This window comes from Balaenoptera physalus (assembly GCF_965194825.1).
Source record: "Balaenoptera physalus genome assembly, chromosome: 15".
NCBI classification, from domain to species: domain Eukaryota; kingdom Metazoa; phylum Chordata; class Mammalia; order Artiodactyla; family Balaenopteridae; genus Balaenoptera; species Balaenoptera physalus.
Window position 1 is genome coordinate 47,141,899 of NC_138894.1, and position 20,171 is coordinate 47,162,069.

General features: G+C 42.5%; 1 protein-coding gene across 7 annotated transcripts in view; it reads left to right on the forward strand.

The window, feature by feature from the left end:
• Positions 1-20,171, forward strand: part of LOC309643533 (uncharacterized protein) — a 455,314-nt gene that overhangs the window by 85,372 nt on the left and 349,771 nt on the right. The window lies entirely within an intron of this gene.

Here is a 20,171-nt window from a genome sequence, read left to right on the forward strand (position 1 = left end):
GCCCATCAAAGGCAGTCTTCATTTCTGTTCAGTATTTTTTATTTGCAGCATTTATTTTTTATTCTCTCTTAGAGTTTCCATCTCTTTGCTTACCTTGTCCATCTGTTCTTGCATGTTGTTTACTTTTTCCATTGGCGCCCTTAAAATATTAATCATAGTTATTTTAAATTCTGTCTGATAATTCCACAATCTGTTTCATATCTGAGTCTTGTTCTGATTCTTGCTTTATCTCTTCATACTATTTTTTCCCATTGCTTTTTTTTTTTTTAGACTATCTTGTCATTTTTTGTTGAAATTTGGATGTGATGTATTGGGTAATAAGAACTTGGGTAAGAGGCCTTTAGTGTGAGATTTTAAGTTAACCTAGCCTGGAGTTGGGTTGTGCTTTAGCTTTAGGTACCAGGAGTCTTAAATTTCTCTGGTGTATTTGTGTTTGTCTCCCCTATTTTGGGGGAGGGGGCTTTTCTTGGAATTCCTACTTAAGTAGAGTCTGCACCTTGAAGCTCCTTCAACAGAAATCCACTGTTATACTGGAGTCCTCCTGATATGGTGGCAAGATGTAGGGGGGTGTTCTATAATTTTATGATAAAATCTTAGTCTTTTAGTGGACCTGTGTCTCTGGGCCTCTACAGGTGTACTTAGTTTCTTCTTCCCTTAGGTGAGACAGGAAGGCTAGAGGGTGCTGGTGTGGGGTAACTGACCTTTTTCATATACGGGATAAAGCTCTATGTGGGATAAGGCAAAGTCTTTCCTAGAGAATAGGCCTTTGTATGGAGAATGCTCTTGACCTGTTTCCCCTCCTTCTCCCATAGCTTTTATGAGATCTCTTTCTTGGCTTTTCACTGTGAGAACCTGCTGGGTTTCCTAGAAGTGAAACCCACACAACCATGGGGGTCTAAGACTGTGGCCCACAGGAGTTTCTCACTCTCCTGCTAGTTCACATTCAGCCTCCAGCAGTTTGTCAGAATTACTCTTTAAGTGTTTCTTCTAGTTGTGGCTCTAGTGATTTCTGCTCCAGGTAAGCTGTGACTCTCTGTGTTCATCTGTGAAGGTTTGGCTTTAGAGAGTTTCAGATACACAAAAAATACAATTGCAAAGTAATTTTGTGGTCATAAATTTCAATAGAACATTTAATGGCTGTAAATATATTTTGTTTTGATAAGCCAAGGTGATAATGCAGTAAATCAAAATTGAAATCCCTTGTTAAAAACTCACTGAGAGGGCTTCCCTGGTGGCGCAGTGGTTGAGAATCTGCCTGCCAATGCAGGGGACACGGGTTCGAGCCCTGGTCTGGGAAGATCCCACATGCCACGGAGCATCTAGGCCCGTGACCCACAACTACTGAACCTGCGCGTCTGGAGCCTGTGCTCCGCAACAAGAGAGGCCGTGATACTGAGAGGCCCGCGCACCGCGATGAGGAGTGGCCCCCGCTCGCCGCAACTAGAGAAAGCCCTCGCACAGAAACGAAGCAACATAGCAATCAATCAATCAATCAATCAATAAAATAAATAAATCTTTAAAAAAAAAAACTCACTGAGAAAATTCTAAACTTTCATAAGACTAATAAATTTCTAGCCACCATTCATCAAAGAAAGAACCCAATGCCATTGGAGTAGCCAGCCACTCAAACAACTGTGTTACTACCAGTGGTGGTATGCTTAATGAAAAATTGTGTCCCCTAAAAAGTAATCAGTTGATTGCGTCCAATGAGTATTATGAAAACTTAATACAGTAGGAGAATTGCCTGTGCTCTACAAAATGTAATAGCTCTCTGTAATCCTTTGTCAAATGAGGCAGGGCACACCTAAATAAATAGTAAAATAAATTAGAATGTGTTTGGATCATATATTCTTAAATGCATAAAGGATTGGCATGTTAATTTATTATATTAAGGTTGTAACTTTTTACTGGTATCCTATTAGCTAGAAAAAGTCAATGCCATTTCCAAGCAGGCTTCACGTGGTTTTAGTGAGAACAGCTCTCAGCCCCCAGTTACTGTCTCTCACGAATCCCCATCATACAGTCATGGAGCTAGAAGGAAACCCATGGACTATAAAGGGACACATTAGCATGTAAAGTCTGGCGCCTGCCCATCTGCAGATGAAAGATCACAGAGAGATATTTGCAATAAGGAACAGCAAGTTGTGACCACTCTCTAGATCTGTACCCATCAGACAGAGGTTGACACCTGTGACAGGTACATTCTGATTTCCACATGCTTTGTGCAGAATCAGATGTGCTCGCAGCAGCATGGCAGCCAAATGTCAAGTGCTGCACCTCTCAGCATGGAGACACTCAGAAACCCTGGCTGGAAAAGGAACTTGGATTCACCTCTTGAAGTGCACACCATGCGGGAGAGCTGGGCCAGGAGAGGGTTCTGTTAAGCCTTGTCCAACAACAGGTACAGGAGTCGTGCATGCTGACATGCCTCTTCCCAGTGCTCCACATTCTGGCACCTCCCTGCCCCGGTCCCACATGGCAGAGGGACAGCGAGGGTGTCTCCTTGTCGCCTTGCTGTTCCAGGTGGGGTTTAGTGAGAGGGAAGAGAGTGCATAATTTTGGAGCAGGAAATAAAGGTTGTGTGCAGACTTAAACTGGGCCCGCAAACTCAGGCTGGAAATCATCTGACAAATTAGATTATTCCTTGGGATTTAGGAGCTCCTACAAGGAGAGTATGTTGAGAGAAAAATCAGATTTCTAGAACCCTTTAAACCAGAAGCTAGGTCTTGGTGGGCACTATTTTAGGTGGAAACTTCAGATAGACCCTTAAGAAGTGGCTTTCCCAGGACCAGAGCTACTCCTGAAGGGAAGGAAGGAGCTTTCACCCCCTTAGATGTGACTCTTGGCCTTTGGGAATACTCTCAAAATCACCTTGGGCCTGGAAATGGTGGGGCTGACATCTGACTTCCAGAAGGCTGATGTTTTTCTCCCAGGGTGGGGTTGCAGGGATCCATGCCCATTCTCTGGTGACCTTCCTTGCGACCCAGAACAGGTATGAGATGTCCCTGGGAAGAGAGTGTGGTCTCAGGCTTCTGCAACTGAGTTGCTGGCTGCTGTCATAGCAGGGAGCCAAGCAGGGCACTTAGGAGACAACATGGCCCAAATCCCTACAGAACTGCTTTTACTGAAATGTTCTGTAGGATAAGAGCTAACCTAACAGACAGCTCTATGCAGTATGTCCTTAGTCTGTTACTATAGGAATGTTGGAGATAGTGGTGTTATTTCATTTGGTGTTTTTCTTTTTTAATTTTGTGGACACAAGGAATCTGATAAGTTATTTTTTTCCTCCTGCCCTCCCTTCTTTCCTTTCTTCCCTCCTTCCTCCCTTTTTTTTTTGCTAGAAAGTTCAGAACCTCAGATCTGTGGCCTACCATGCATAAAAGCGTATGTCATTAGGGTATGCATGTTTCCTGGCTTCATATTTACCCCTTTTGTCATCTTGGAGAGCCAACTTCTGTCCTTTTTAGAGGAAGGTCGGTATAAACACCCAAACTGGTAAACGAGCTTTCCCTCCCAGACGTTGAGCCGGGACGTAGGCTTTTAGTAGTTGGCTCTAGGAACTCCGTTAGCGCAGAGTATAAACTTTGGTGGACTCAAAGTATTGATAAAAGGCCCAAAGGCCTGATTTATGATGACGTGAGAGGTTAGGCCTGGTGAGAATCTGACTCACTGACTTGGAAATATTCATTTCTCTACGTGGTTGAGAGAACTTGGACTTTGATGTCAGAAAGACATCTGTTGGGGGCTTCCCTGGTGGTGCAGTGGTTAAGAATCTGCTTGCTAATGCAGGGGACATGGGTTCGAGCCCTGGTCTGGGAAGATCCCACATGCCGCAGAGCAACTAAGCCCGTACGCCACAACTACTGAACCTGCGCTCTAGAGCCTGCGAGCCGCAACTCCTGAGCCCACGTGCCACAACTGTTGAAGCCTGTGCGCCTAGATCTCATGCTCCTCAGCAAGAGAAGCCACCGCAATGAGAAGCCCGTGCACCGCAATGAAAAGTAGCCCCCGCTCACTGCAACTAGAGAAAGCCTGCGTGCAGCAACGAAGACCTGATGCAGCCCAAAGGAAGGAAGGAAGAAAGAAAGAAAGAGAGAGAGAAAGACATGTGTTGGATTTCTGGGACTGCCACTTACGTGAACCTCAGCACGCCCCAGAACCGCACGGAGGCCTCGGTATCCTCACCAGTAAAATGGGAATAGGAACCTGGATATGGTTGTTACGAGTTTAATTGAAGAGTCTCTGTAGCACCCAGCATGTTGTTTCCTCCTCCTATTGGGATAAATGTGTTTGGAACTTCCCTGCTTTTTCCAATCTCTGGGAAGATGTGGACATTAATGCCTTACTTTGAAACAATCCTGGCACCCCAGGGACTTGCCCGGAAATTCAGCTTGTGTTCGAGCCTGTTTAAGGGGCTTTTGCTTTCATCTTCAGGGGCCAAATGCCAGTGGCTGCTTTTAATGAAACCAAATCCTTCCTAGTTCTGTGTGATTTGGGGATTTGCTTCCTCAGCCTGGGCAGCAGTCGGATACATTCCGTTTTCTTTATTTTCCAAGTGACCCCAGAGCACTTTGTGATTCTAAAACTGACCTACTGAGAGAAACAAAATAAACTCTTCCATTCTGTCTTCTCTTTCTCCCACCGTGTTTGGGAATGATCTGACTTAATATACCTACCCTCCAGCTTGTTGGCTCCAGAGTGATAACAGCTAACATAAGTACATTTATCATTTACATACTCTGGGCAGGCTCTGCAGTGCATCCCTGACAAACCAATACCTTCTCCAGCCATTGGTGGCTCAGGAGCCAAACAAGGAAGAGAGAAGTAAAATCACCAAAAAAACCAACCAAACAAAAATATTAAATCTTTTAGCCCCCAGGGAGTACATGTCCCTTTTCCATTCCTCATCAATAGATTATAATCTCTTCTCTTCAGAAACTGGCTGTTGGAATAGCACAATAAGTCCATAAATTGGTGCTTTCTGGTGGAATGATTTTGGGGAGAAGATGGTTTATAGTGAGGAAACAGTGAGGTTTGCATATTGGTTAACTTTTGATGCTTCTTTTTTCTCTGTGCTTTTCTCTTTGGACCTAAAGCAAGAATGCCTCGGTGAGAAAAGGGATTGGCTGGAAAGCCCTTGAAGCAAATGCTGGCATTGTCCCTGAAAGCACTGGCCAGGAGCCTTTGCCACTGGAATATGCCTCTTCCAGTGCGATTGGCAAGACCATTCCTATTGTGAGATCAGAATATTTAGCTAGATGTGATTAAATAGTCAATCAATCACACTCCCCTTCTCAGAGTCCATGTATCACCTTGTGGTTAGGTTTGGTTTCCCCTGTAGGCCTATCTACATGGGTAGAATGTGCTGGTCCCATGCATTTTAAGTATCCAGTCCTTGGGACAGTTCTGGCTCAGCGTGAATTACTAAAAAAACATTCCTTTTAGTACATCAGCCTGGTGAGCTTGGTATCATGCGGGTCCTCCTCTAAGTATAGATTTGTCTTTTGGGTGCTGACAAACCTGGTCCCTGAGCCTTTATGTCTGGGTCTTGGTACGTTCACCAAGGAACGAAAGCCCTCTGGAAAACTATTGGGAAACAGCCTTCTGTCCTTTCTCCAGGCAGACTATATCCCCCTTTTATCATTCCTCTTCCTGTTACCCTTTAAAATCAGTCATTTTACAAACATATTTTGATCCCAGCTGTGTGCTAGACTCTTTGCTGGGCACTGGACTATAAGTATACAGCTATAAACCATGAAAAGGTTTCTGCTGCCTTGGCATTTAGAGTCTAGTGGGAAAGACAAACTGTGCAAAGTAAACAAAGGAACAAGGCACTTTCAGATAGTGGTAAGTGCTAAGACAAAAGTAAATTGAGCATTGTGATCGGGGGTGCACAACAATATGAGTTTCTGCAGTCAGAGAAGGCCTCTCTGAGGAGGTGACTTTGGACTTAACACAGAATGGGAACCAAGGGAAGGGAGCCATGGGAAAATCATGGGGAAATGTTCTACCTCTCACCTTTCTAACTAGAGGGCCAGATTTTGGTTGAAGATTGGGTGGAAGGGACTCTATGGATCGTACCCACAATACATATTTTCTTAGCCCAGAATTGGAATACTGTCTGCTCTGGGCTGATTCATGCCCCCATCCCCCAATTTATACGTTGAAATCCTAACTTTCAATACCTCAGAATGTGACTGTATTTGGAAATAGGGTATTTAAAGAGGTAACTAAGTTAAAATTAGGTCATTAGGGTGGGCTCCATCTAATATGGCTGGTGTCCTTATAAGAAGAGGAGATTTGGACACAGACACACACAGAGGGAAGACTATATGAAGACACAGGGAGAAGACAGCCATCTACAAGTCAAGAACAGAGGCTTCAGAAGAAACCAACTCTGTTAACACCTTGGTGATGAACACCTAGCATCCGGAACTGTGAGGAAATAAATTTGTTAGTTAAGCCACCAAGCCTGTGGTTTTTTTGTTATGGCATCTCTAGTAAACTAATATACTGTCCAAGGAGAAAAGTCTTTGAAATTGGGACAGTCTCAGAGGTCTCCAAACCAAGTGGTTACCAGCCAGTTCAGGCCAGTCCCATCGAAGGCTCATCCCCAGGTCAGAGCTCTGGCAGCAGTGTTGGAAGTTCAACCTTCCCTTCGCTGTGAGACCATCACCTCCATTCCTGCTGACATGAGGCATTTGTGAAGCAGCAGCCGCCTTTGCTCGCCAGCATCCTTCCCAGGATTCGAACCACTGGCCTTACCATTATGAGTGAGTCAGATTATAGACAAGTGTTCTTACTTGCATGCTCAGACTGTCTGTGTATAATTAACTGTTATAGTAATAATGATGATGATGTGAAGCACTGAAGGGCCTTTGCAATTTGGGGCCTATAAATATATAACATTATTTTCATTATTATAATCAGGTATGGATACCTGGGTAAAAAGCCATTTCTCATTGGTGTAATAACACATGACCATAAAAATACCTAAAAGTCTTAATATTTTCCCCTTTTAGAAATATGACCATCAAGTTATTATCATAATAATTAAATCACCTTAAAAAACTATCCGAGATCTGCATGGGGGTATATGCTACCTTTTCCACAGTGAATGTTCTCACTGGCTCCTTTTAAATGGTTTATGAGGACTGGGCCTTTGGCACTTTGTCATGGAGACAAGACTTTGGAAACATCTGTTTTGGAAAAGGGAAATCATCTATAAAATATAATCAGCCAATAATGGCACACCTACCTACAATGAGCAAGTTTCAGAAGTGGAGTTGGGGCAATGCATGCTGTACCTGGAGAGCATTTTCTATGAATCAGGAGAATTTTATTAGCGAAAAATGTAGTAAAATTCTAAGCCAATTTGAAGGGCATGTGTAACAGTTGGGGCAGATGTTTTAAGTGGTCACGAATTATTTGGAAGCCATCTCCATAGGGGCAAAGAGAAGACCTAAAACCGGGAGGACTTTTTTTTTTTTCCTTCCCTCTGTCCCTTCTTTCCTTTTCCTTTCTGCCGTTTTAATTGATTTTCAGAGGGTTTTAAAGAAATTTGGAAGGAAAATCTCCCAGTAAGCATCATGAAATCTGCTCCCTCTCAGGTTGGGGAAACCCAGGTAAGAGGGCTGCCTAACATGAAACAAACTGTCCTGCTCCTCTCTCCCTCCCTCCTCTTCTATCTCCTTCAGCCCTACCAGACTTTGCTCACAAGCCAAAGAAGAAAGAGAATAAAGCAGATTGCAGAGGAATCTTTTGATACTTAAAGCAGATTCTGATGAAGTGTGGTAATTCTGAAAAATCTTAATTAATGTCTCACTGGTGATTTCAGTAACTGGGGGCTTGTGAGGTGAGTGAAGCCAGAAACGGAGCAATTCAGTTATAAAAGGCTCTGAGAACTGCACAGACATCTAGTGGAGACAGGCTACTCACTCAAATACCCACATGAAGGGAGCAGAGTTGGAGAAGACTCTTGGTTCAGCAATCAGACCAGGTATGTGGGAGTCTATTTGATGCCAAGTCTCATTGAAAGCTCTTTTCGTTTCTCTGATCTTCATTGTTCTTGTCTATGAAACAGGCTTAACATGAACATTATGTCTGTACAATTAAATCAACAAAAAACAAACTTGCACCTTGTCCTCAAAATATCCCCCCAGAATGTAAATTGGTGCGGCCACTATGGAGAAACAGTATGGAGGTTCCTTAAAAAACTAAAAGTAGAGTTACCATATGATAACTCCAACAATCCTTCTCCTGGGCATAAATCTGGAAAAGACGAAACCTCTAATTCAAAAAGGTACCTGTGCCCCCAATGTTCATAGCAGCATTATTTACAGTAGCCAAGACATGGAAGCAACCCAAGTGTCCACGAACAGATGAATGGATAAAGAAGATGTGGTTTATATATACAATGAAATATTACTCAGCCGTAAAAAAAGAATGAAGTAATGCCATTTGCAGCAACATGGATGGACCTAGAGATTATCCTACTAGCTGAAGTAAGTCAGAAAGAGAAAGACAAATATTATATGATATCACTTATATGTGGAATCTAAAAAACAGTACAAGTGAACTTATGTATAAAACAGAAACAGACTCACAGACATAGAAAACAAACTACCGAAGGGAAATGGGTGGGGAGGGATAAACTGGGAGTATGGGATTAACAGATGCACACTACCAAATATAAAATTGATAAAAAGGATTTACTGTATAGCACAGGGAACTATATTCAATATCTTGTAACAAACTATAATGGAAAAGAATTGAAAAAAAAGAATATAGATATATACATATTTATATGTATAAACTAATCACTTTGCTGTACACCTGAAACTAACACAATATTGTAAATCAACTATACTTCAATAAAAAATAAATAAATAAAAATACCCCCCCCCGCCCCCCAATCAAACCTGAAAATCTGAAAACTAAGTAAATTAACTCGTTGAGAGAACAACTTTTCAACTGATCGTTTAACCTCATAGAGAACCTAACAAACCAAATGTTTGACTGAAGTTACATTTTTTTTTTCTCACTGACCACAAACTGGTTGGTGTGTAGAATAAGCCTTGGCTCCAAATACTTTCGTATGCCTTGTTGCCCCAAGTCTAAACTCCTCTCCTTCTCGTTTCCAGGCTCTCTATCCCTAGCCCCAACCTCCCCCTCTAATTTAATTTCTCACCACTCCCTAATATTCACTATTAACTTGAGTCAGGCTGGTGTTTTCTCCCCATGTCCTCCTCAATCCCATCTCTGTGTTCTTGTTCATGTTGTTTACTTTTCCTGAGATGAGCACAATGTCCCTAACATTGTCCCTAGCCATTCATTCATTCATTCATTCATTCATTCATGGCTTGAATACCAGGCACTATGTGTCAGATGTTGTGCAAGTTTCCATTGGAGGGATACAAAAGACTTAGGCAAGATCACTTCCTTTTTGGCCTCTGTGGCTTTTTCTTTCTAGAAAGGGCAGGGTGGGAGATGGACATTCATTCAACACCAAACAAGTTGATGGTGTTGTATGTCGTGTGTCACCGTTCTCTGTTCCTGCCGCAGCTCTGTGGGAAGCCCGTCCTGGCGTTGGGCTCCCCAGCTGTCTCCTGTGTGCTCACACCCAAGTCTGGGCAGCTAAGGACATCTACCCATTCTTCTTCTTCCTCTGGTTCTGTCATGGCCACTCTCTGGACCCCAACCTCTGGGCTCAGCTGTCCTTGCTGTTGGATGCTACCCTTCTGCAGATGCCCTCCCCGCCCCTCCCTCCTTTGGCCACAAATGCTGCTTCGACTGTAGCCTCCTTGTGGTGCGAACACCACCCGACATACACCGATAGAGGAACCCAAGGAAACTGCCTCCAACATCCTGCAGAGGTTTAGGAGGGAATAGAGCTTTTAGGGTTTACTCACAGCCATCTCTGTCCCTGGGAACCAGACACAAGGTCATTGGGGGTTGCAGTTGAGACATCCCACCCTGCTTGGTGACTCCTGCCCCAATGATGAACTCCTACCTGACTGTATCTCCTGTAGGAAAAGTTTTGATCCAGGAAGCTCCTGCCCTACCAGCACACCAGATAGCCCCAAACAGCTATGATTCTCAGCAGTGCACTCACCCTGGCCTCAATCCAGAACTCCTTGCTACTTTGTTTATGTCCCAAGTATTATATGGGGGTGGAGGAAGACATCAGTGAGGAAGTACCAGAGAAGGTTTAGAAAGATGAATCACTAGATGGTGAGTGGGGGAAAATCAGCTCAGGCAGAAGGAGCAGCGTGCTCAAAGGTACAACAGCCTGGAAGAGCATGGAGTGAAGTAGCTCATGTCTGGGGAACAGGGTGTGTTTTAGGAAGAGAGGAAGTAGGCTGAGAGGTTAGACTGCAACCAGACCCATAAAGGGTCTTATAGTCCATTGTAAGGCATTGGGACTCTGTAAGTGTGGGCTTTATGGCAAAGCAGTCAGTAAATATTTGTTGGATTTAAAATGCCTGGCTGTGTACTATGATTCAGGTTCTACTTCGTATACAGATTCATTCTTGGCGTAAGTTCCTTCCCGTAACTATTTTTCTTTCAATGTGTGTTTTGTTTTTTTTACAATTTTATTCTAAGATCCTAACGTTAATAACGTTAATAACGTTGTGTACCTTGTGTACCTTGATTTCCCAAACAAATGGAAGAAGGCTTTCCTAATTCCTGGATTTTAAAATTCTACAGGAAAAAAAAAATGGTTGAACCCAAAATGTTTAGCCATGGGTGGTAATTTTGTGTACACTGAGTAATTTCCAAGTTCTTCCAGGTGGCATAAGGCCCTTTCAGTCTTCATCTTGAGGGGGGCCCATGCATTTGACTTATCTTCGTATCTCAGATCATACAAAGGGAGTTAGATCCCTTAGTCATGTGCTATAATTCAAGTAATGAACATTTGTTGAATACTTTCTCTATTCATTATTGATGATGCCCTTGAGGGTAGGGGACCAGGCCTTCTACTTCTTTTGTCACTCCCACCTGAACCAACACAATGTTCTGCACCTAACTGGTCCTTAGAAAAGGCTCATTGAAGCAGGGGAGGTAGATGGTGGGACAAAGAAGTGGCCTTGAATACTGGAGAATGCAAGGATTTTGGAGTCAACTAAGACTGATTATGGATGACTTTGCTGTGCTGGCTGTTAGATGTGTGATCTTGGGTTAATTTGTCTCTTTCAGTTTTCCTGCCCAGGAAGTGGACATAATAATGTCTAACATATAGATCTAATGGGAAGATTTAATAGGATGATATATGAGCAGTGTTGGGCTCATAGTAAGAACTAGACTACTAAAATCAACAAACAGATGAACAGAAATCCAAGAATGCCACAGTGAGCCATAGAGATAAGAACAGCAACCCTATATTCCCCTTTCTCAAAAATGTGTCCCGTGTCTATAAAACAAACACTTGACAGTTTTGATTTATTCAGAACTCAATCTTGTTTCCATATGTTGCACAGGGAAATTCATTCTTCCACTTTTCCACTTACTGAGTAATCCCATCAGACCCCACCAAGCCCTGTGTCCAGATCAGTGAACATTTGGCCTTATCCCAGGAGAGGCACATTTTTGTACTCCTTTGGGGAAAGCTGACCTGGAAGTAAGAGTGGAAATGAGCGCCCCAGTTATCCCTGGAGAAGACATCAATGGTCCACCCAGACAGCCCCAGTCGTTTCTGCCTCACTTCTCTTCTTTGAACAGCAGTACTGGCCAGACTTGCTCCTTGAACCCCTGTTTGTGGGAGGGGAGGGTGAGGCCTGGGCAGACCTTGTAGGACCCTCTCTGGGACTTAATGCCTTGATAGTCCTCCATGAGCTGAGTTGGTATCAGGTTTTGCAACTTTTCTGTCCTGAATCCTAATGTTTGAACAGTCTTGCTCTTCAAATGGAACTGAAGGGACTTACAGTAAGATGCACCTCAGTTTTAGAGTCTGGGATTCTGGGGTCAGGGCTTGTCCACTGGGGACTCATCCTCAGCCAGCTCCTCCTTCCATCTCTCATTGCTTCATGCCCTCAAGAGACTGGGGCTCCATTTGTCCCAGAGCACCTGTCCTCACTAAAGACCCAGGACAAGCTAATTCAGACTGAAGAGTTTGTGACATAATGTTTTACCCCTCCCAAGGAGTATTTCAGCCACCCTAACTTCATTTCAACAAACATTTGTCAGAGTTCTATTTTACTCAAGTGGGGTGCTAGAGATACAAAGATAAAAACAAGACAAAAGGTTTGACACTGTTGTCCAAGAGTCTGATTGGAAAAAATAGTCATATGTAAATAATTATTTTCAAAACTATGTAAAAAGTATGTGTACGTGCACCCTAAAAGAAAAAAGTATCAATTTTTCCCAAAGAACTTTTAGAGGACACAGGGAGAAATGATGTGACTACTCGGGCTGAATCTCTGATGGTGAAACCCTGAGAATCCTGAAGGAAGAGGCCAGGATGCCTCTTGAGCCCTGTTGGCAAGCCAGGTGTTTCCCCATTATAAATTGAGCTCATAAAGCCAGTGCCTGCCTGTCCCCTCCCTTATCATGAGGGTGGAGAGAGGTTCCTGAGGATACAAAGTCACCTCCATCAGTGGGCAAGCAGCCATCTGCTGCTCCTGCTGCTGCACCCATATTAACTCTTTTGGCTCCTGCAGTGTTGTTGAGTCTGGGCCATAGAAGAACACTGGCAGCAAGTCAGGACACCTGAGTTCTAACTAGGCTCTTTGCCTACTTTGGAAGGCGTGTAACCTTTCAGAGCCTTAGCTTCCTGTTCTTGAATTGGTAACACCTGCCCTATTAGCTATGCAGATAAAAATGAGATTATAAATGTGAAAGCAATTGGAAAAATAACACTAGTGCCCTACCATAAAGTTTTATTAATAATTAATCAGAAAGCATTTATTGAGTATCTGTTGTGTGCCTGTAATTTGGCTAGGTGCTAAATAGAGTCCATTAGTCTAGTAGATTTCTAATAACAAAGTAGTTTTTCTAATTCATCTGGTACAGAGAACTTGTCAACAGGGAGTACGTATAGGAGAGAAGACAGTGGCTTGAGAGATTGCTGCAGTTATGTCACTGATGAGCTATGTGATGCTAGACAATTATATTCATTCCTTTGAGTCTCAGTTTCCCAATCTGTAAAATAAGGTTTTTCACAGATCCCTCTTTCCTCTACTCTCCAACTATGGTCTTTCTTCTGGCTGCGATGTTAGAATGGGGCGCAGTAAACCAAGGCACATTAAAATAGAAAATGCTGTAATTTATAACTTAATATGCTGATTCTTTGGAGGAAAATTAACCCAAAGGAATGACACTTCAGTCGGTGAGTATTAGGTATGTACAGTAGGCTAATGAGAGGATTATTTGGGAGCAGGCCTTGCTGGCATGTTCCCTTTGAGGGACCCCGGTGGGGGTGCCAAGCGGATAGAAAGTTCCAGAGTCTCACCCTAACGTGGCTGTTGCCTTACGTTCTTGCCAATTAGCTCTGTTGGCTCCTCCTAAAGGGAGGCTAGTAGGAAAACTCTCCAGGGCAGAGTCTAGAAATACCTGATATTTGTATTCACTTTTATTTTTTAAAGAGTGCTCTCATGTGCATTACCCCACTGATCTTTATAACATGTCCACGAGTTGTTAAGTCATTATAATTGCCATCCTATTTAGCAGAGGAAGGGAAAAGGGTGACTGATGGGTAATGTGACCCAATGGCTAATGTGGTAATACCTCTGCTTTTCTTCTTGGCCTTTTCCTTCCTTCCTTCCTTCCTTCCTTCCTTCCTTCCTTCCTCCCTCCCTCCCTCCCTCCCTCCCTCCCCCCCTCCTTTTTCCGCTCCTGGCTTTGCCTACAAGTAAAGGGGAAATTCTCTACCCAGGGACTCTGCATTTGTTAACTTCATTACCTAAAAATACAGTCATGTGATTTAGATGGAAGCCTGGCATTCCTGTTACAAAAGGAGGGCTAATCAGCCAGTACATACACCTTGAACATAGAGTACGTACATGTTGGCACCAGGGTGGTGCTACAAAGACATGGAAGATGGACCTTTTTTTTCCCACACAGAACTTACGATCTTTTGGGGGAGACAAGGTGTGTTCATGCTACTTTCTACTACTGGTGAGTAGAAAACTATCCAACATTAGTAACAAAGCATGCAAACAAAGCCCATATCTGTGTAAATGTATTTAACACATAAAGCACACAATGAATTTTGTGTGTGTGTGTGTGTGTGTGTGTGTGTGTGTGTGTGTGTGTGTGTGTAAAAGGTACATCAAAAAAGCCTGTTTTTTGGGATATGATCAACATCAACATGAAACATTTTTATCTCTGATGGTTACTTATATGTGTCAACTTGGGGAGGCCACAGTACCCAGATATTTGGTCAAACATTATTCTAGATGTTTCTGTGAAGGTATTTTTAAGATGAGATTAATATTTAAATGAGACGACTTTGAGTAAACAGATTACCCTCCATAATGTGGGTGGGCCTCATTGAGTCAGTTGAAGGCCTTAATAGAAAAAGACTTAATAGAAAATAGGAAGAGGGGACTCTGCTAGCAGACTGCCTTTGGATTTGAGCTGCAACAGCAACTCTTCCCTGGGTTTCTAGCCTGCTGGTCTACCCTGCAGATTTTGGACTTGACAGCCTCCACAATTCCTTAAAATAAATCTCTCTTTCTATCTCTATAAATATATGTGTATATATAGATATGTGCACATATATATGCAATCTATCTATATATACACACACATATACACAATATATGTATATATATCTCTAAATACATCTTATTGGATCTCTGGAGAACCTGTCCTTCTCTCACTGTCCTTAGAATACCCAATCTTCTATAGTAACCTAGAGTCCCAGTATGACAGAAGGTCACATCTCTCCGTGTGGGGTGAGAGCCCCTTGTGGGTTGCATGTTTGTGGTTGGGTGGGAGGTGGGGGGAATTCCTGTCTTCTCTCTTTCTTGGTAATTTTCTCTGCCCTCTGGCTGGCTACTGTAATTGACCCCCCATGGTTAGTGCATGGGGAGTGACGAGGGAACAGAGCATAAAAAGTCCTGGTGGGAATTGCACTCTTGTAAGCCAGCTTCAGGATCTCTGGATCCAGCTGATGTTTCAGCTGATACTTTCCCTCGTGTACACCTTCATGGGGCCTCCAGAGGCTCCAGACCCTGTGGCTAGCATGGCCCCTGACACGGTAATACCCTTTTTGTCCAACTGCTCCCCACTAGTCCCCTATTCTCCAGGGATCCAATCCACACAGGACCCCAGTCCTCTTGAGCAGGACTTAAAATGGCTCTAGTCTGGCTTTGCCTCCTGTGGGGTCTCCATCTGGTTAATAACACACAGTGATATAGCACTGGTCTTGTCCCAGGTACTACTTTAAGCGCCTTACATATATTAGCTCATTTAGTTCCACCTATGGAAAGCTATGATATAGAGAGGAGGCAGAAGATTAAGTGGAGGCCAAAGAGATTTCCATACGGTGGGATTTATTATTTCCCTCTTATTTTTAAAGTTGTTCCATGAAGTGAGTTGAGCTCATGGAACATTATTCAGCCACAGGACAGCCCTGGAAAAACCTATCTTGGCCCTGTTGGGCCTTCTACTTTTAAAAGACTTTATTCACATGTCTAGACAGGTTAACTTGAAGTGAACCATCTTACTTCATAAGAACCAAGCTCTCAATCCATTCACATTTTTTATTACCCCACATATATCCTAAGGCTTAAAAGATTCAGGGAGGGAGGTCAACATTATTTTAAAATGATCCAGAGGCCTGGTGTGGTAAAAATTGCAAGTCAATATCTTTGGCTGGAGATTGACTCCAAATCGCCAATTGAAATGTCTACGTGTTCCATCTCAGATTACCTTGGCTACTCATTTTCCTCTTCACTGTCCCTAGTTTGTCTCCTCAGCTAGGTTTCCGTTGAAGCCAAAATGATTTACGAGGCTTTTTGAATGTATAAACACGTTGCATGTTGGCCTCAGCAGAAAGGTCAAGGTTGGACTGAGGTTTCTCCTATGCAGCACTTACAACCGTGGAAAAAACAGGGTTTAAGGATCCTTTTGGAAGGAAGGGAGCGAGGACCACCTCATGTCCAGAGGGAGCACTGCTTGCTATTTGCAAGGGGTCTGCCTTCCAACGTTAATGAAGGATCCCTGGCTTCAGTGATAAACTTCAAGGGGCAGAGAACTTTGTCCGTTCTCATCACCGTGTTGATTATTACCAATGCTGAGACCAGTGCTGATAGCCTAATTTCACTTTATTTTATTTTTTTAAATAAATGTATTTATTTATTTATTGTTGGCTGCATTGGGTCTCCGTTGCTGCACGCAGGCTTTCTCTAGTTGTGTCGAGTGGGGGTTACTCTTTGTTGTGTTCTGGAGCACGGGCTCTAGGCACGCGGGCTTCACTAGCTGTGGCATGTGGGCCCAGCAGTTGTGGTGCACGGGCTTAGTTGCTTCACGGCATGTGGGATCTTCCCAGACCAGGGCTCGAACCCATGTCCCCTGCATTGACAGGTGGATTCTTAACCACTGCACCACCAGGGAAATCACTTTATTTTTATTTATTTATTTATTTATGGCCGCGCCGCACGGCTTGCGGGATCTTAATTCACTGACCAGGGATCGAATCCACGCCCCCTGCAGTGGAAGTGCAGAGTCTTAACCACTGGACCTCCAGGGGAGTCCCCCATCATTTTTAAATAATTGAAAAAGATGAGAATAGCAAATAGAGGATTTGCTATTAGGTGAGGATAAATATTGTTTCCTGACATTTTATTTTAGTTATACATATATATATATTTAAAATTGGTATACTCATATGTGTATACACATACGTATTCTGCATTGAGTTGTGATAGAAAATGTTTCTCTTTTAGGATGTGGCAAAATTTCTTAGGATGTAACATGTGGCAAAATGTGTTCCACAGTCACTACTAATTTTGATGACCAAAAGACAATTACAAAATTCACAAACCACAAGTGATTTTACAAAGACAGATGCATATGCACATACACACGTGAACACACACACACACACACACACACAAACGCACACACACAGAGTTAGCTGCTTTCCCCCAAAGCAACACGCAGACTTGGCATCTTACATTGGAAATATGAATAAAGCCCAGTTGAAACCAGTTTCTCCTCAGTTTTATAAATCCAAGGCAATCTAGGGAGTTAGAATAGGGATGTTCTGTCCTAGGGCAAAAAAAGGCTGGAGTCAATATTGGCATCTATTATTGGGATGTAAAAGACCATGGCTTGGTAAACTGCCATCTGAAGGGGGGCATTCTTGAGGCCCCTTCTGATCGTCCTGGAGCCAGAAAAAGGAATGGAGAGAAAGAGAAGGATTTTAGGGAAAACTGAGGGTATCAAACATTGCTGCCTTTAACAAACATGAACCTTGAGCAAGCTGTGGAAATAGATAATGAGGGACAAAGAAGAAAAGATCTCCTTGCATCCGTGGCATTGTTTCTGTAGATTTCTCGATGAGGCCTTTGAGCCAGGATCTGTCTGCCTAAATGCTACTGTGCTGGACCTTGTGAACGTGGCTAGCTGAAGTTGCTCATGCCATAATTAATCCGACAAGGTATCTACACTGAAAGAGGAGAAGAGATACTTAGCCTGGTCCAAAGGAGTATGTCAGTGAATAATGGGATAAAGCTAATAGAAGGTAAAATTGGGCTGAATATCAAGGAAAAAAATTAACCTAACACATAGGTCTATTAAATAGTGGCATGGTCTCTCCAGGGGAACGGTGGCAGGGCCAGTGGTGCTGGAATCATTTACAAGTCGCTGTTGAAAGCCCCTGAGAATATGCTGTGGGGAACAGGACTGAGTTGACAGGAGTGGACAAGATGACCTCAAAGGTTTTTCCATCTTTTGTGTGTACGATTTTGTGATCGTCTGCTCTTCACTGAAGCGTTCCAACTACAGCTACTCTCTGGGGCTTGAAACATATGAAATAATTGTTAGTAAGAAATCCAGCGATGAAACATTTTTGAGGAACCATTCGTTCTTGGCCATCTTTTTCCATTCAAAACTGGGCTGGAGAGAAATGAACAGGATAAAGGAAACAAGAAATCAGAGTTTATTGTTCTCAAAGCTGGTATTATTATTTTAGTCTGTATTTATTCATTCAAAATATTTGATCAAATGCAAAACTATTCTTAAAGGTTGTTTGTATTTGAATATAAAGGCAGTTTCTTTGGGACTAGACCATACTAAATTTCTTATTTCTCAACAGGTTGTTTTAGTATTGTATAGAAAGAGCCTGTTTTAGGGGTTAACAGATGAAACGAATTCTTGGATAAGCAGCATTGTTCCATCTGCAACATGGTTAGAACTCTTGTACATTTGCATTTCTGTGTTTCAGAATTATTCACACAATAAATTACTCAGGATGTCAACCTTATGCTGAAACAGAAATGACCTACTTTGCGAGGATCTCATGTATTTTAAATTTAACCTTGTGCCTTTTCTTCAGCTGGGAACAGGAGAAAGTGAGTGAAGAATGGTGAAGTCCTGGGCTTTGTAAGTATGATCACAAGGAAACCAAAATTAGCTAAAATAAATTGAGCTCTTACTATGTGCTAGATGTTGTTCTAAGGGTTTGATGTGCATTAACTCCTTTATTTTCTTACTGCAACCCAGGAGTTAGTTTCTCTTATTACAGTTGAGGAAACTGAGGCACAGAGAGGTTAAAAATCTTGCCCAAGTTCACAAAGCCAGTCAGAGGCAGGTCTAAGTTCAAAACCTATACCCCTAACCATTACTATTTTACCACCTCTCCAAGTATAGTTTCATACTTCCTTTAAGAACAATATTGAGGGCAGAGATTTTGGTCTCTTTTTAGTCACTGATGAACCTCCAGAGCCTAGAACAGTCCCTGGCCCATAATAGGCTCTCAGTGCATTTTGGCTGGAAGAATGAATGGAAGTTGATATTGGCAGTTCTGAGTTTTTCAAAGCTAAATTCATCTTTTCCAAATTTGCTGATTAAGTGAAAAAGGCAACTCCTTATCTCTCTTCTGTTTATCTGAACAGTCTCTTAGCTTCAAAAGTTTTTCTTCTAAGTGCCTCCCCTGACTTCTTGGAATAGATTAGCTGCTCCTGAAACAGGGTCCAAAAGTATCCTGCATTTCCTTGACATGGCACTTTTCACACTTTATTGTCGTTATTTATTTAGTTGGCCATCTTCCTGGCTACACAGTAAGCTTTGCAATGGCAGGGCCTGTGTTTTGCTCACCACTGTAACTATAGACCCAGCACAGAACTGGGCACAGAGAGGTCTGTTTGTGGATAGTTGTTGAGAGAATGATTGAAAAAAGATATTCTTACTAACTTATTTTTCTACTTGTTATTTACACAGAACTTCTGCAAACTGTATTAGATATCTATTGCAGCATAACAAATTACCAAAATACTCAGTGGCTTAAACAATAATAAATATGTATTAACTCTTATAATTTCTGTGGGTCAGAAATTCAGGAATGACTTAGCTGGGTGGCTCTGACTCAAGGTCTTTCATGAGGTCGGAGTCAGATGTCAGCTAGGGCTGCAGTTATCTGAAGGCTTGACTGAGGCTAGAGGATCCACTTCCAGGATGACTCCCTTACTGCTCTCTTGTTGGAAGGCCTCAGCTACTTTTCACATGGGCCTCTCCATAGGACCGCTTCAGTGTCTCAATGATGTGGCAGCTGGCTTTCCCCAGAATGAGTGGTATAAGAGAACATGGTGAATGCCGCAGTAAGGCTGACAGCGAGTTGCCTAAGATTAAACTCAGTACTTAAATCCAAATTTATTCCCCTCTAAGTGTTCTTTCCAACATATCATAGCTATATGATTAACTAAATAAATTACATGTAGCTCTTAGAAAACTCAAGATATAAAAATCTAAATACCAAATTAGAAGTATTGCTTGCATTATAAAAGCATTCACCATACCACAGGATTATTTAAATGGCATGTTCAAAATGACTCAGTTTATCAAAGATGAGTTTTAATGTGACTTTTGGGGATGCATTTGTTAGGTAATGAGAAATACAATTTTAAAATGTGTGTTGGAAGCACTCAATTGTATTAGATTGTGAATTTCTTGAAGGCAGGGATAGAGTCAGGTGTATCTTCAGTACCAACCTTGGCACCCAGCCC